The following is a 14,905-nucleotide window of genomic DNA, read 5'->3' on the forward strand; positions in this document are numbered from 1 at the left end:
TTTAAGAGATGTGCACTCAGCCACTGCTGTTTTGGCTCAGAAACACTTATTTCCTAGAACACAGCAGGGAGGATGTGCCTTTATATTGTATCCTGTGCCCAGAGTCTTAAATTTTTCTCCAAATTTATTTGTTGTGTATCATTGGACCACCCTTGTCACTAAGAGCTCCAGTGTCTCATGTGGCAAATGATAATATTATTCTAAATTCTCTTCCATTTGCAAAGACTTCTGGAGGAATTTGTCTTGAGCTTTACAGATTACTTACAGAAAAGAGCCCAGGAGTTATTGCTACCCATTGGGTAATTAGGTAATTCCAAGGAAAATAATAAAACTATTTTGTGCCTGGGAGATTAGAATGGCACATGGTGACTCATATTAGTCAGCTGAGTAATTATGTAATTACAAAAGAAAGAGAAAAAAACCCTTCAGATTGTTTTTCCTAAGAGGCCCTTTTGGAAGCGTTCCAGCCCATCAGGTACTTATGTAATTAGGTCAGGGGCACAATCCATAAGGAAAAGCTGGGGGATTCATTTAAAAAAATGTTTATGTAAAAGAAACCTGTGAAAAAGAAAAGGAGTTTTTAAAGGATTCACTCAGACTCTACATCTACTATATTGGATGTCATAGCAAATGTCAAGGAACACGGTGTTTCATAGTAACTAGAGGCCATTGTGTACATGGGGAAATGAAGGGCAGTAGCATATTTTGGAGTAATCACCACTATCTATTTAGCCTATGCTAAGTGCTCTCTCTCAATCACTCAATACAGTAGGTCTTTTGTTTTCCCTGTTTTTGCAAATAAGTAAACAGAGAGGCTCAACAAATTTGAACCTAAGTCCTTTGAATTCCAACACCTAGTCGTCCCACTGTACCATACTGTCTATCTGCATTTCTCACCTGAATTATGCAGGTGGTTTGGCTTGTACAGAGCAGCAGGATGATATGGTTTGTCTGTGTCCCCACCCAAATCTCACAGCTTGAATTGTAATAATCCCCACCTGTAAAGGGCAGGACAGGGTAGAGATAATTGAATCATGGGGGTGGTTTCTTCTACACCATTCTCATGGTAGTGAATAAGTCTCATGAGATCTGATGGTTTCATAAGTGGGAGTTCCCCTGCACAAGCTCTCTCACCTGCCGCCATGTAAGATGTGCCTTTGCTTCTCTTTTGCCTTCTGCCATAATTGTGAGGCCTCTCCAGCCATGCTGAACTGTGAGTCCACTATAAACCTCTTTTTTATGTAAATTACCCATTCTCAGGTATGTCTTTGTTGGCAGTTTGAGAACAGACTCATACACAGGATAATTGCTCATTTCATCTCTTTATTTAATATATATATTATCTACTTAGTGAAAAGCACTGGATTGAAAAATGGTTAACTTGGTGATTTGGGCCATCTAAGTTACCCTTACTTGGTTGATCTAAATAGCTATACCTTGATTGATGTTTTGTGTAAAGCACTCTTCTGACCCCCATCCAATATATGATATCTTAATTAAGTACACACAACTTTCCTATATGAATACATGTTAATAAATGCAAAATGTTGTCCTGTTTTGAAGGAGTGTATTATTCTGTCAAGGACTTATTTCATTATACAGGTTTGCTTATACATCTTCACTCAAGTTGTTTTCTAAAAATATTTATAATTGTGTCTACATTTCTGGGACATTCTGTGTATGCTGATTAATTTTTGTGATGGCAGGAAATTAGTGGTTTCTCTGGCCAAAAGCACTTACTTTCAGATTTCTTTGGTCTTTATCTGATTGCTAGGGTTCATCTGGCCATACTTCCATAATTTTAGGGGATTAAAAACGGCATATTTCTGCAGAGAAAGAAATTAAGCCCACTTTTTTTTTTTTTTTTTTTTTTTGAGACGGAGTCTCGCTCTGTTGCCCAGGCTGGAGTGCAGTGGTGCGATCTCGGCTCACTGCAAGCTCCGCCTCCTGGGTTCTCGCCATTCTCCTGCCTCAGTCTCCCCAGTAGCTGGGACTAGCGCCCGCCACCGGGCCCGGCTAATTTTTTGTATTTTTAGTAGAGATGGGGTTTCACCGTGTTAGCCAGGATGGTCTCGATCTCCTGACCTTGTGATCTACCTGCCTCGGCCTCCCAAAGTGCTGGGCTTACAGGCGTGAGCCACCACGCCCGGCTTCAAGACCACTTTTAATTTTATTTCAGTAAATTATATAATTGCCCCTGATACAGAAGGATGAACCATAGTTTTCAGCTGATTTGGAGAAGTTTTGTGGATTAGGCTAGGTCGAAGTATCTCAATAGAAGCAGTGAGACATTTTAGGGATGCCTGTGGAAGAACTAAGGAACTGGGAGAAAGGAAATAGGCTCATCAAGAAATGGGCTTCAAAAGGGAGGCTGAAGCTCATCAAGAAACAGGTCCCTCTTCCAAATCTGAAGAAATTTGTCTTCTGCTACTACAGACTCTAGCATTCACGTGACTTGACTCAGAATTGTCAAAAGTTTGCCAAGTATCGATTTAGGGTTCTAGGAATTTCAGCACTGAATATGGTAGAATATGTATGCTTTTGCCTGGCAAATTATCCTTGCTTATTTACATCACTTTGACTATTCTTTTTCCAGTTGAGGTTCTTGTCATGAAAAGGGTGGGAGACTTACTGGAATAGGCTGTGAGATTCATAAAGGCAGGAATGCACACTTTGAATATTTTACCTCTGTAGATGTATATGTCTATACCACATGCTTTTTATGTAGTGTTAAAAATTAAAGCATCTTATTGGTGTCAGACTTCTGAATAGCTATATAAAGAGAATACATGAAAAAATAAAATTAAAAAATTAAGGATATTATTTTAGCTCAGCATCTTCACATTGTTTGAAGATACAACTAATCCAAACTGATGTGTTAACTATGGATGATTCCCTGCAAATTTCATCAGCATTTCAGTTAATCACTTGAAACTGACCAGTGTACTGAAACTGTTTATTTGTTTGATACGTATTTTTGGCATTGTGAATAAAAAGCAAAATATAGGTCTCTCACGGACCTCAAAGTCTAGCAAGGGGAAAGACACATAGACAGGTAGTTTGTTGTTAGTGATGTGGTGAGCAATATTACACCTAGGAAGATGACACTATTAACTATTTGGGGAAGGAAAGTTTAATAGAAGGAAAGGGTATTTAATCCGGATTTTAAAGGCTGAGTTTTCTAGGTGGGTGAGGAAGGGTATTTTGGAAACATGGAAAAGGCATATGCCAAGCTTGTATGAATGTGACAAGTTTCTGGGCTTGGAGTTTTGTGTGACAACACAGAAGATTGTATATTGAAATGACTATGCAACGGTCAAACCTAAAAATCTCTGCTTCTCCTTGACTCCCAGGCTGTGGCTGTGGAAAGAGTCTTGAGGGCACATTTACTATGTCAAGGTGAGCTGCTTTCAAGCAGATAAGACACACTGCATCAGCTTATGACCAAAGTCATCATGAAATGGTCAGTATTTTACCCAAGGATCAATCCCAAAGATAAGAACCATAATACTTCTAATTAAATCTTTACTTCTCAAAAGGCTCATGATTTAAAAAAAAAATTAACTCTCATCCTTTTACACACGAGTGAAGTGATTTGATTTTCGAGAAAAAGTATTATGTGTATTCACTTTAAGAAGTCAAATAGTTCTATAAGGCTTTTAACACTACTCCACCCTTTTCCACCACTGATTCCTTCTCTCCTGAGGCAACCATTTTCAGCTTTTCAGCAAGTTTCTTGTATTTCATTCCAATATTTCTAAATTCCTTGTTACACTTTTAAAAATTCATTTTAGTCATTTCCTGGCATCCAATTATAGAAAAAGATTTAACTCTTTCATGTCACATTTGTGTGCTCATTTTTCCTCCCCCATTCTCCAATATAGTTATATCATAATTAATCAATATTCAACACTTATGAGTATGCAAATATTGCTTACATATGAAAATGCCATATACTAGGAAGACATTTATTTATGTCATATAAATGAACTTGCTTCTTGTTGACCATCCACTCCTCTTCAACTCAACAGAGTTTAATGTTTTAATTCCTTCTGGTGCGCGAAGTCTCCCATATGCTTTCCAGCTTCTAAAAATTTGACATCATTCATTTACTGTTGTCTCATCTCTCATTCTCTTTAACTGTGTGGATTTATGGCTTCTGGGAGGAGGTAGAGAGAAATGTGTATCTTTGATATGCCATGTTTAACACAAGTAGAATAGGGCTTCCCTTTCTGAAGCCACAGAAAAGGAAGGAGTAGAATCGTAAGTGAAAATGTCTGATTATCACAGAGGAAAAGCAGGTGTTGAGATAAAGCAGAGTTTAAATCACCTGTCAAGGATATTAAGACACAGATAAAGTAATACATGTATGGGGGAGGAATAGAAACGTGTAATTGTTGTTGTGAATATTATATTTGTTATTGTAGGAGAAAGGGAGTGTTTCCAGCGTTAAGATAGGCCCTGACCTGAGGATTATAAGGAAAGAAAGAAAAAAGAAGCTTCTAAGTACTTTCAAAGAACTGTCTAAAGATGCTTTATGCCTAAAAACCAAAGTAGAATCCAGCCTCTTTGAATCCTATGTGCATAAAATTAGAAGAGAGGAGAATAAGATTATTTGCAAAGATCAAGCAGTATATCTTTGAATTAGTAAAGGAAAAAGTTTTATTGTTAATAGAGCTTTGTTACCTACATGTATAAAAATAAGACTACACATTCAATGTAATCAATATTTTTAAAGATACTACTATTCATTAGGAACAGTGAGCTATTAGATGATAGATAGATCAAGAAAGTTACAGTTCAGAAAAGACCATGAGACAAGAGTATAAACAAAATAATGCAAGATAAGCTATCATAAGTACAGAGAGAAAGGGGTATGATAGAGGAGAGAACATGGCCAAGCTAAGAATTTATGCAGATGAGAAACTACTTCTATGCTTGAAGGGAGGAAGCATCTTAAATGGACTGTGAAAGAAACAGGTACAAAAATGGTGATAAATGGATTCTGTGTGAAAAGACTTTCTCACAAAAGCTATGTTATCCTACCAATTTCTCTAACCCTCTCTCGACCTCCCAAATATATTTGACACTCATGCTACAGGCACAGTATAAGATGTTTTGTTGATTGTGGATACTCAGGGACCCAGGCTAATGAAGGCTCCATCTCGGTATATGCTTTTGTGAGTACTAAGGGAAGAAAATGGGAAATGGTCCTCATATCCACTTCACTGGCCAAAGCTAATTGGCCTACACCTAACTTAAACTGGACAGAGGAGGTGGTATGTAACTTACATCCATCCTGAGGAGAAGAGCACAAGAATATTTGTTTAAAGCCCTTATTATCACAATATGTGACAGAGAGGATGCATCCCATTGTGTATGTGATTCCCAAGCCTCTACTGTTGACCATCACACCTAACTGCCTCCCAAATTCTATTACAGATTCATTGAAACTCAATTTTGAGATACAGAGAAGTACAATTGCTAGCTTTAACAAATAAAAATATAGGACACCAAAGTAAATTTGAATTGTATATAAAAAAATACATTTTAGTGTAAGTAAATCCCATGCAATAATTGGGGCATACTGTACTAAAAATTGTTTTTTATTCATTTAAAATTTAAATGTAAGTAGATATATTTTCCTGTTTTATGACAAATGTACAAGAAAAAAATAAAATAGGGTAGGAAATGTCTTAACTCTTTCAGATGGACTAGATGGAGAACCACATAGCAGCATGGAAAAGTTGGTTAGATTATAATTGAAAGTATTTTCCTGAAGGTTAGTGCGTGCAGGAAGTTCTTCAGGTGAAAATAGTAAAGTAGATTGCAATTTAACAATCATATTCTCTTATCTTTATCCTAAAGCATTCTTCCCTTACACCAGAGGTAGTTTTGTGTTCTCCATCTAGAAATACGTATGTGACTTCTTGGGTATGACAAGAGAAGAGAAGCCAGGAGTAGTAAAAGTGGGGTCACAAGTGACAGGTAAAAAAGTCATAGAAAAAAAAAAGATTCTAGATTGTGAGATGCTGAGAAAGAAGGCAATTTGGCAGAAGCAATGAGATTGTCCTTCCTCTAGGTTACCTGGACCCAACTTTTAATAGCATGTTTATAGTTTGGAGCATTCCAATTTAGTTGAGATGTGAGTTCAGAGTGAAAATTAATTGAAACATTGAAAATTGCAAAGTATCCTTAAGGAAAGGGGAAAAGAAGTGGAGTAGGCTGAGGGGGAGAGATTATAGTTTTTAAGCAATTGAAGCGACGTAATTAACCTAGTAAATAGCAGCACCCCTGGACTACAAGGGAGTGTGGCTTATGACAAGGTTTGATGGTGATAATTAACTTTATCCCTTCATACAATCACATTAAACAACTTATTCTTAAGAAAATCTGCTGCAACTTCCAGCCTCTGCCTTGTATCATACATGGTACCTACCTGCCTTTTTCTCTCACAAGACTGCAAGCTTTCCTAGGGGTAAGAATTGGGTTCCATTTATATCTCACACATCCTTAATCCAAAAGCAGTTTCCTTTGCTTCGCAGGTCCATAGTAGATGTTTATTGAGTTGAATTGAATTGAATCCTTGGCAGCAGTTCCTAAAACACAAATGCAAAGTTTGCAGTGCCATTCCAGCCGGAACTTTGAACTTTGGTTTAAAAAAGTCAGATGTCCTTTCCTCTAGGCATCTGTAAGCTGTGGAGGAAAACAGTTACAACACTTTTGGAAGTGACTTGCAAACAAATACAAAGAACACTCAGACCAATAAATATAGCCCATGTGTTCCATAAATGTTGATGGAGTTCTGATAGGTTAGTGCTTTTGGAAATCACTTTGCTTTGAATGTTAGGTGAAAAAATTTCTGAAGAGTTTCTGTAGAGTACCCAAATCAGTTACGGAGCTGGAGCAAGGTTAGGGTTTACGAGGAAGGCTACCATCTCTCTTCCTTACTGACCTAAGTATGTGACCTCAAATGCAGTGGTCCATTAAGTGCCCTGCCTGTACTCATCTTTTGAAATGTATCTTTGGAAAGGAACATATGAAATCACAGGGCATTGTAATCCCATTCATCCTACAGATACGGCTTGTGCTCCTACTCTGGGCCTGGTGCAGGTCATTGTCCTTGCTCTTGAGGAGTTCTTGGTTTCATGGGGATTGAGTGGGGAGTCCATGTGGACACAGTTCCAGTACAGCTTGATCAAAGCTAAAACCTATGAATAAACAAAGGCTCTGAAGTGAGTTAGTGAGACTTGTGTTGAAAGAAGTAGTTTTATGTGTCTAAAATGTAGACTCATAGACAAGCTTCTTTTAAACCAAATGTGCCTACATTAATTATCCATTGGTTTATTCATTCAGATGTTTTTTGACAGGGAACTTGGCTAAGCACTATGTGAAATAAATAGATTAATGGCTTGTGATTCACACCCTTAAGAAATTGATTGTGTAGTAGTTGGGGGAGCCATGTGAATGCCTGTAAATCAGTGTAGGGAGATGAAGAAGCATAGGAGAGATACAGAGAAGTCCTGAGGGAGCTGAGTGCCCTCTTCTACCTGGGGAGATCTGCAGGAGAGCTGTGGAGATGGTGGTGTTTGGTGTGAACCATGATCTCACTTTGTATATCTGGATTTGAAGGCAGAAAGCTACTTCAGACAGAAGGCACAGGATGAGTGAAGTCAGAAAGGCTGACTCTCAACAGTGTGTATATAAATATTTCCTAGCACTTGCCCCAGAGGGGAAAGGGGGAGCAGGAGAAACCTGAGATGCAGGGAAACTGTGGATGCTGAGTAGAGCATAGCAAAAGAGCTGGAAAATGGAGCACAAACTGTGTCTACCTAGCTGTTTTGCCAAAGGCCAGACAACCCTGCTTTGGAATCTGAAAAGAAAACCCAGATTATTTATGTGCCACCACTAGCAATATATTGAAGGCCAAGAGGAGCTGAGAGTTATTGAGCTAGTTCAAAGCAATCTCGATTATTGAAAATGAATGAAATTGAATTCCACTTCCTACAGAGTCATTTATTGAGAGACAAAAGCAATTAATACTGAAAATAAAATAATTGTGAATTCTGAACTAAATTACCGTGTAGATATAATGTACTGTCTCATCAGTCTCTAAATACTTCGTGTATTAGAAAATTGTGACACCGGTTTCAGAAACCAGGGACTTAAATATCATTAGCATTTATTCCATTCTGCTTTTGCTCAAAAGCAATTCTCAAGAGTAACAAATTAAAAGCCAAAGTTTCAGAAATATTATTCAAAATTTAAAATACACAGCCATGTCATGGTTTGGGATTTGTATTTGTAAATTAATCCTGTCATTTGGTAAATTAAAAAAGAAGATGAAGCTGACCTTGTGAGGTATCCCATAGTTCATTGATAGCGGCAGATACTTTTGAATATTACTGCAAATTTGGCTTGTCATGGAGTACCTGCCAAGTACCATGAATGTATTTGATGAATAATTCTGCTGTCAACAACAAGCATCATTGTGTAACTGATTTATGCACTGAGGGCCCTTAAGAATTGAAAGTACAATATATATACAGAGATGGTACATATAATTTGCACAAGTTCCAGCTTGAGTTATAATACTTTGTTTTATGGAAACTACAGGGTCTCTGGAAGAGTTGGCTACCCATTATCCTTACTCTTTACACATTTGGGAAACTAGCTGTCTTAAGTAGCTTTCTCCAGGAAATAGATCTTGTGATGAAGATTGGGGGAAAAGTTATTAGGAAGAATTGGGGAGGAGTGGGACTAGAAAGAGGAGGCCAATAAAGGGACAGTAGCAAGCAAAGTTACATAGAGAGTAACTTTGGTTTGATCCTGCTCAGAGGCTCTGGAATTAGGGTAGGGCATACCCCGGAATCATCACAACCAGAAACCAGGAAGCTGGTGTATTTAAACCTCCTCTATGCAGCAAGCTTCCAAAAAGAGTCACAGGTGCTGGCTGTTGGGAATGAAAGTACACGGGGAGCTGGCATGTTCTAAGATGGTAAAGGGATCTGGGGACATGTGGGCAGTGCTCTGACAGCATCTGCCACACCAGTCATGTTAGCTACTCCATGATTATCGTTAAATGCTGTGGGAACAGAGTTTAATCTAACCAATCTGTCCCAACAGTAAAGAACTCCCTATTACCCTGCCGGGAAACATGCCCAACTCTTAGTGTCGTCTTGTTTCAAAGCCCAGTGTGCAGGGAGAGGTTTCAGGGGGTCAAGAGATCTATTTCCTGCTGGTAACAGGCTGGTCAAAGAGAATCAACACAAACTAGGCAGCCTAAGTTAGGAAAACAAATCAGAAGCAGGGTAACCATCTCAGCTGCCTTCAGAGGCCAAGCAGATAACCTTAGTGAGAGAAAGCTTCCAAATGGCTGGGTGTAGCACATCAGGGGAGGGAAAAGCTTCTGGAAAGCCACAGAGATTCCCATCTAAAAGCAATAAAATTCAATCTTGAAGAATACTGGCTCAAAAGTATATTTTGTGAACATAATTTGCCCAGTAGCCTATCAGTTTGCAACATTGACTGTCTAAAATAAATGACCTTAATATGTGCATAAATATTGTTTGGACAATTACAGAAAACTTTCTAGAATACAGAAAGCAAATATAAAAGGAGAAGAGTGCTTAAATTTACTGGATTCTTGCCACATGTTTAAAAGTTGGGACTCTGTCCCAGAGCAATAGATCCTCTTAGTAGCAGTTTCATTATAATGAATTCTTTAGTATATACCCAATAGATACCCAATTTATATACTTGTATGTATCTCAATGTATCATATGATATACATACCTGTATATACGATAAGATAATTCAACCCTTATTTTGGCTGAGTTTTGCCATCACCATTTTGAGAGGGTAGAATTCTTTTAATTATTCAGCAAAATATAATGTTGTCTCTTAAAGACGAACTGCTATCTTGATACAATTCTTCCTTTGCCCCTCCTTAGAATCATTAGAGAAAAAATTCCTTAATGACGAGTGACTCGCTAAAGTCTGTGTAAATTGATTGACTGTAGCACTAATGACTAAGCCTTGAAGTAAACCATATGGTTAGTGTATGAGCCTTCATTGTTAGATGTTCAGAAGTTGTATTTCATGGTGGCACTCCCCAGTATGTTTCCCATGTACCTTGGGATTTCTGCCATGATTCATCATCCATAATCGGGTAGATTACTCAAAGTCTTAGCTTTCAGTCTTGAAGCTTATGGGCTGAGCCTAAATGGTCCCACTGTTTTATTTAAAGAGTATAAGTATTTCTGCTGAATCTTCCGTGCTTATTGCATTGAACCCACAAACCAGCCCGTGTTGGCAGTCATAAGCCAGTCAGGAATAGAATCTTAGGATTCTTTTGCAATAAGCATTCTTGTGTTCCCATTATGACTTTGAGGTAAGATGCTCCATCATTAAGGGACTTGTTATCTCCATAATTTTTCAAATTATATTTGAGAATGAGAGTTGGGTTTCAGTATTCTGGCCATTTTTCCACACTTAAAATTCAAAACAAAATACTTGTTCTTGAGACTGAATTTTAAATTCCTAATCTCTTAGGGAAATCATAAGCAAAAATAGATAGAAAAATAAAGCTTCAATTAATCTAGGTTGGCTTGCCTCACTGACTGAATTTGCCAGCTAATTGAGTAACTTTGAATCCAATTTTTGCTTTGAAAGACTTGGCATAGGAAAGACTTACTCATTTGTGGACCCTATGGGATGAGAACAGCTTCAAAGGAAAAATGAAAAGGACTTCTTTTATTTCAGTTTCTTGGCTTTTGATTTATACTCATGCTTGCTTTTTTATTTTAAGAATATGATGAGTCCTTATTCATTCAGACTTACTAGAAGAAGACTATTCCAAATGATTGAGAAAGCTAAACTATCATTTTAAAATAAATTGAATTTTTTTTACCATCGAAAATGTATTCAGAACTTGACCAATAAAGTCTTCTAAAAGAGCTCTTACAGAAATTGAATTATTACTTAAATAAAAATGATGTATATAGAATTGTGGTACAAAGATATACTTCTGAACAATTATCATTATATTTGATTATTTTTCCTGAATTAAACTATTCCCCTCTTGATGCTGCCCAAACCAATATTGAATTATGTACTGCACTTCCACTTTGCTTAGGTTATAAAAATTGACTTTGGAGCATAAACTTCCTGTCCATTAACTTTCACCTAAATGGCACTGAGTTGCCATTTGGTTAATTATGTTTGGAGTTCAAAGTTGTGATTATAGCTGATTTATCAGATGTAATCTTTTAAAGGCATAAAATTAAATAATGGCAGTATAGGTAAAGAAGGTTAACTTTCCCTCAGTCATAAAGATTAATGGTCTTGATTTTCATAATTGTCCTGGATGTTGATATAGTATGCTTTGCTTTTGTGTGGTTGGGTTGTATAAACTCCAAGTGGTGAAATTCAGGGAACATTTTGCCACAAAAGGGTCTTTATAGGTTAAAGGAACTGACCAATCTAATGACTTTTGGTTTTAAAATTGTATAAAGCTTACACAGTTCTGTCCTTTTATCTCTGGCCATTGAACAAATGTGAAATCTGTACTAAACCAGTAAGATATAATCCATGCCCTCATGAAGCTTTGATGGGCATCTCCAAAACCAAGTAAAAAGCAAATAAGTACAGTTATTGCAACTTATTAAAATAAAATCTTTGAAATTAAAAAAAACCCAGTGTCCTAAGACACAGAATAAGAGGAGCGTGAGTGGGGTAGATGATCTTATTGTATTATTTTCTTTATTGTTCACTATTACTAATTTAATTTTCTCCTATAAAAACAAAAACCAACCAATTGATTATGCAATTGATCAAAAATTTGTTATTGGATTCCATTAAAATGACATGATTTTTGAATTATTAAAATGATTGGTTCTATATAGATTTGACAGGTCTCTATGAGTGAATATAATCTAGACATTTGAAAATTTTTATATTTGTAATTTATAGCTCCTAAATAATTCTTATGGTAATAAAATATGCAATCAATGTAGAAAACTTGAAAGTTACAAAAAAATTCCAAAAAAAATTTTACCCATAATTCTACCACCAAGAGATAACCAGTATTAATACCTTGGCCAGTATCCCAGTCACTTTCTAACACATGCATAAATATTTATACATGTGCATTAGTACAAGAAATCTAACTATACACATTATTTTACAATCATTTTCCACATTTTGGAATGAGAATTTTCCCATGATATTTTACATTTTTTATAATATAATTTTAGTGGCTGCATAGTATTTGATTACATTGTTGCATCTCAGTTGAGTTAACCTAAGCCACTATTTATGTACATTCGTTTCCAGTTTTTCATTTTTATAAATACTTGGATGCCTATCTATTTCCTTGCTTGTAATTATTTCCTCACGGCACACTCCTAAAAGTAAAATTGCTTTGTTAAACTCCTGAGGCTTTGGATATGTGATGAAAAATATCCCCCAGAAAAAAACCATACCGATATACACTTCCACTAGCTGGAAATATGTCCACTCTCATCATACCTCACTTTTACTTGGTACTTGTTTTTATTTTTAACTTTTGTCATTTTAGTAGTCATAAAATGACTAAAAAACCATGTTCTGTACTTTGTATTTCATGTGAAATTAGAATACATATTTAATGATGCTTTAAGATTTGTAATGCTGCTTTAAAAATAAAACTAGAAACAAAATCAAATTTAGAGGAAATGGGAGCTTCTAGGATATGAGCATTGTGGAGACAAAGTTCAAGGTGATGCTGTTTACCAAAGCAAATGAACAAATTACAAGAGAATACGAGTAATAGAAGGGGAACAGCAACAAAACTCCTATTTTTAAAAAAGCAAGCAAAATCAGGGCCGAGAATTCTTTGTCCCCCCAAATAAGAGTTTGCTATAATCTCTGATGAGAAATGTAGTCTTAGGTTGGTAAATACGGTAGCATCTTAGAATTCCTGTGACTTTTCTCTTGAAAGAGTTTACATTGACAGAATCTGAAAGAAGTGAGTTGTCGGTGAAAATGACATTCCACTAGAAATGGTAAATAGAAAATCTTAAGTTGTGGGATCCCTGGCAAATATCTTTCCCTATTAAAATAGTTATCAAAATTAAATTATATAAGAAAATTGAGTAGCGGTGTTAAATACAGTGATAGAATGTTAAAATTGAACAGGATTTGGAAGACTGTCTAATCCAGCCACTTATTTTACAGATAAAACAGAGTACTGCAGAGATGAAGTAACTTGCCCTAAGACCCATACCTGGTAAGTAATGAAAGAAAAAGTAAATTACATTTGAACAAATATTTTGAAAAACATGGAAGTTCTCCATAATCTAGCACTTCAAGTATAACCGTAGTTTGACATATGAATTTTGAAAGTGCTTATTATATACACATAAAAACCAATATTTATATTTTTACTATATATAAAAATGGTTCCACAAATTGTTCTTTTATGTATATTTTGTAGAGATAGAACGTCTTATTTTCTCTCTGCTAACACGTGGATGGTATAGAGCAGAGGACTGCAAACTATAAGGGGCCAGATAGTGAATACTTAGGCTTTATGGACCCTACAGCTTCTGTCACAGATATTCAACCTTGCTGTTGTGTTGGAAAAGCAGCTCAGGTCAAAATGTAAACAAATGGTGTGACTACATTCCAATAAAATGAGATTTATAAAAACAGGCAACATTTGTCCTGCAGATTGTAGTTTGCTAATTCTTGGAATACAGAAGGAAAAAAATCAAGTCGATTTAGAAACCAATGAAGCTGAAGGGGAAATATAATGTTTATCATGGGTGTAGATGGCAGAAACTGAATTTGAGTTTCCAGTGTTAGCCATGACCTTGGTTAAGGTAGGTAGACTTGCTGGCTTCATGAGTAGAGTGTGAGTACTGATACCCAGATTGCAGGGTTATCTTGAAGATTAAATGAAATTATTTATGTAATTTATCTGTTAGTAGGTAAGAAAAGTCTTTTTCTTTTGGGATGGGGTAAAAGCAGAATTTATGTATTCACACAGATGAAGCATTTGTGTAAGGAAGAAGTGGCCAAATTTACTTTATCTCAACAACTCAAAGACTTACATCATATGGATCCCCTTAAAATTCATGTTTCAAACTGTTGGGAAAGGTTGTGTAGACATAACTATTACCAGAATGGTCCTGAGTTTTCCTGAGAAAGGATTAACATACTTGGCCTGGAACTTTCGCAATGAAGGAAACATTATAGTTTAATTCATAGTGATTTGAAAAAGATAGAATACTTTTTAGAGGGAAAATCTAATTACAGTGAAAATAAAATTTCATTTATTCACCATTTCCTTCATTATTATTTTGGGAGAAAGATAAATATGTACATACAAATAATAGCAAAGGTAAACATATCAAAGTGTACTGGGAAAAAATAAGGAATTGATGTGATGCTGCTTAACTATAAATTTCTTTTATTATAATCATATTTTTATTTAATCTTCCAGTGTATGTATTGGGTAAGTTCAATTGGTATTTTAAAACAGAATTTCTATAGCAGTTCCAAATAACTTGATTGCTTTTTTCTAATTGATTTTGAACTTAATGTATTTTTTATGACTTTGTAACTTTGTTTTCTTCTCTGCTTGGTGTAGTTATACATTCAGTTGAATACTTTAAGATTTGAACACAGACAGCTTTCTTGGTATTTTATTTTCCTATTGCTTTTTATTCAGAGCTAGCTGCTTTATCTAAACTTAAATGTAAGCTAGAATAATTCTAATTTATTGTTGCAGTTTAATACCAATATATTGATCCACTAAATTTTATATTTTGGAGAGAAAGGTGTTTTATACTAGTTAAGTATTAATAATGACTATGGTTTACAATTTAGAGGAAAAAAGTGATTCAAGTTAACGTTGATT

General features: G+C 35.9%; 1 protein-coding gene across 1 annotated transcript in view; it reads left to right on the plus strand.

Annotated features, from left to right (window-relative positions):
- RARB (retinoic acid receptor beta) overlaps positions 1–14,905 on the plus strand; it is a 767,532-nt gene that overhangs the window by 217,140 nt on the left and 535,487 nt on the right. The window contains exon 3 of the mRNA XM_055383341.2: positions 13,219–13,270. The gene's annotated coding sequence lies outside the window, so the exon portion shown is untranslated. The remainder of the gene's footprint in view (positions 1–13,218; positions 13,271–14,905) is intronic.

This window comes from Gorilla gorilla, chromosome 2 (genome assembly GCF_029281585.2).
Source record: "Gorilla gorilla gorilla isolate KB3781 chromosome 2, NHGRI_mGorGor1-v2.1_pri, whole genome shotgun sequence".
NCBI lineage: Eukaryota > Metazoa > Chordata > Mammalia > Primates > Hominidae > Gorilla > Gorilla gorilla.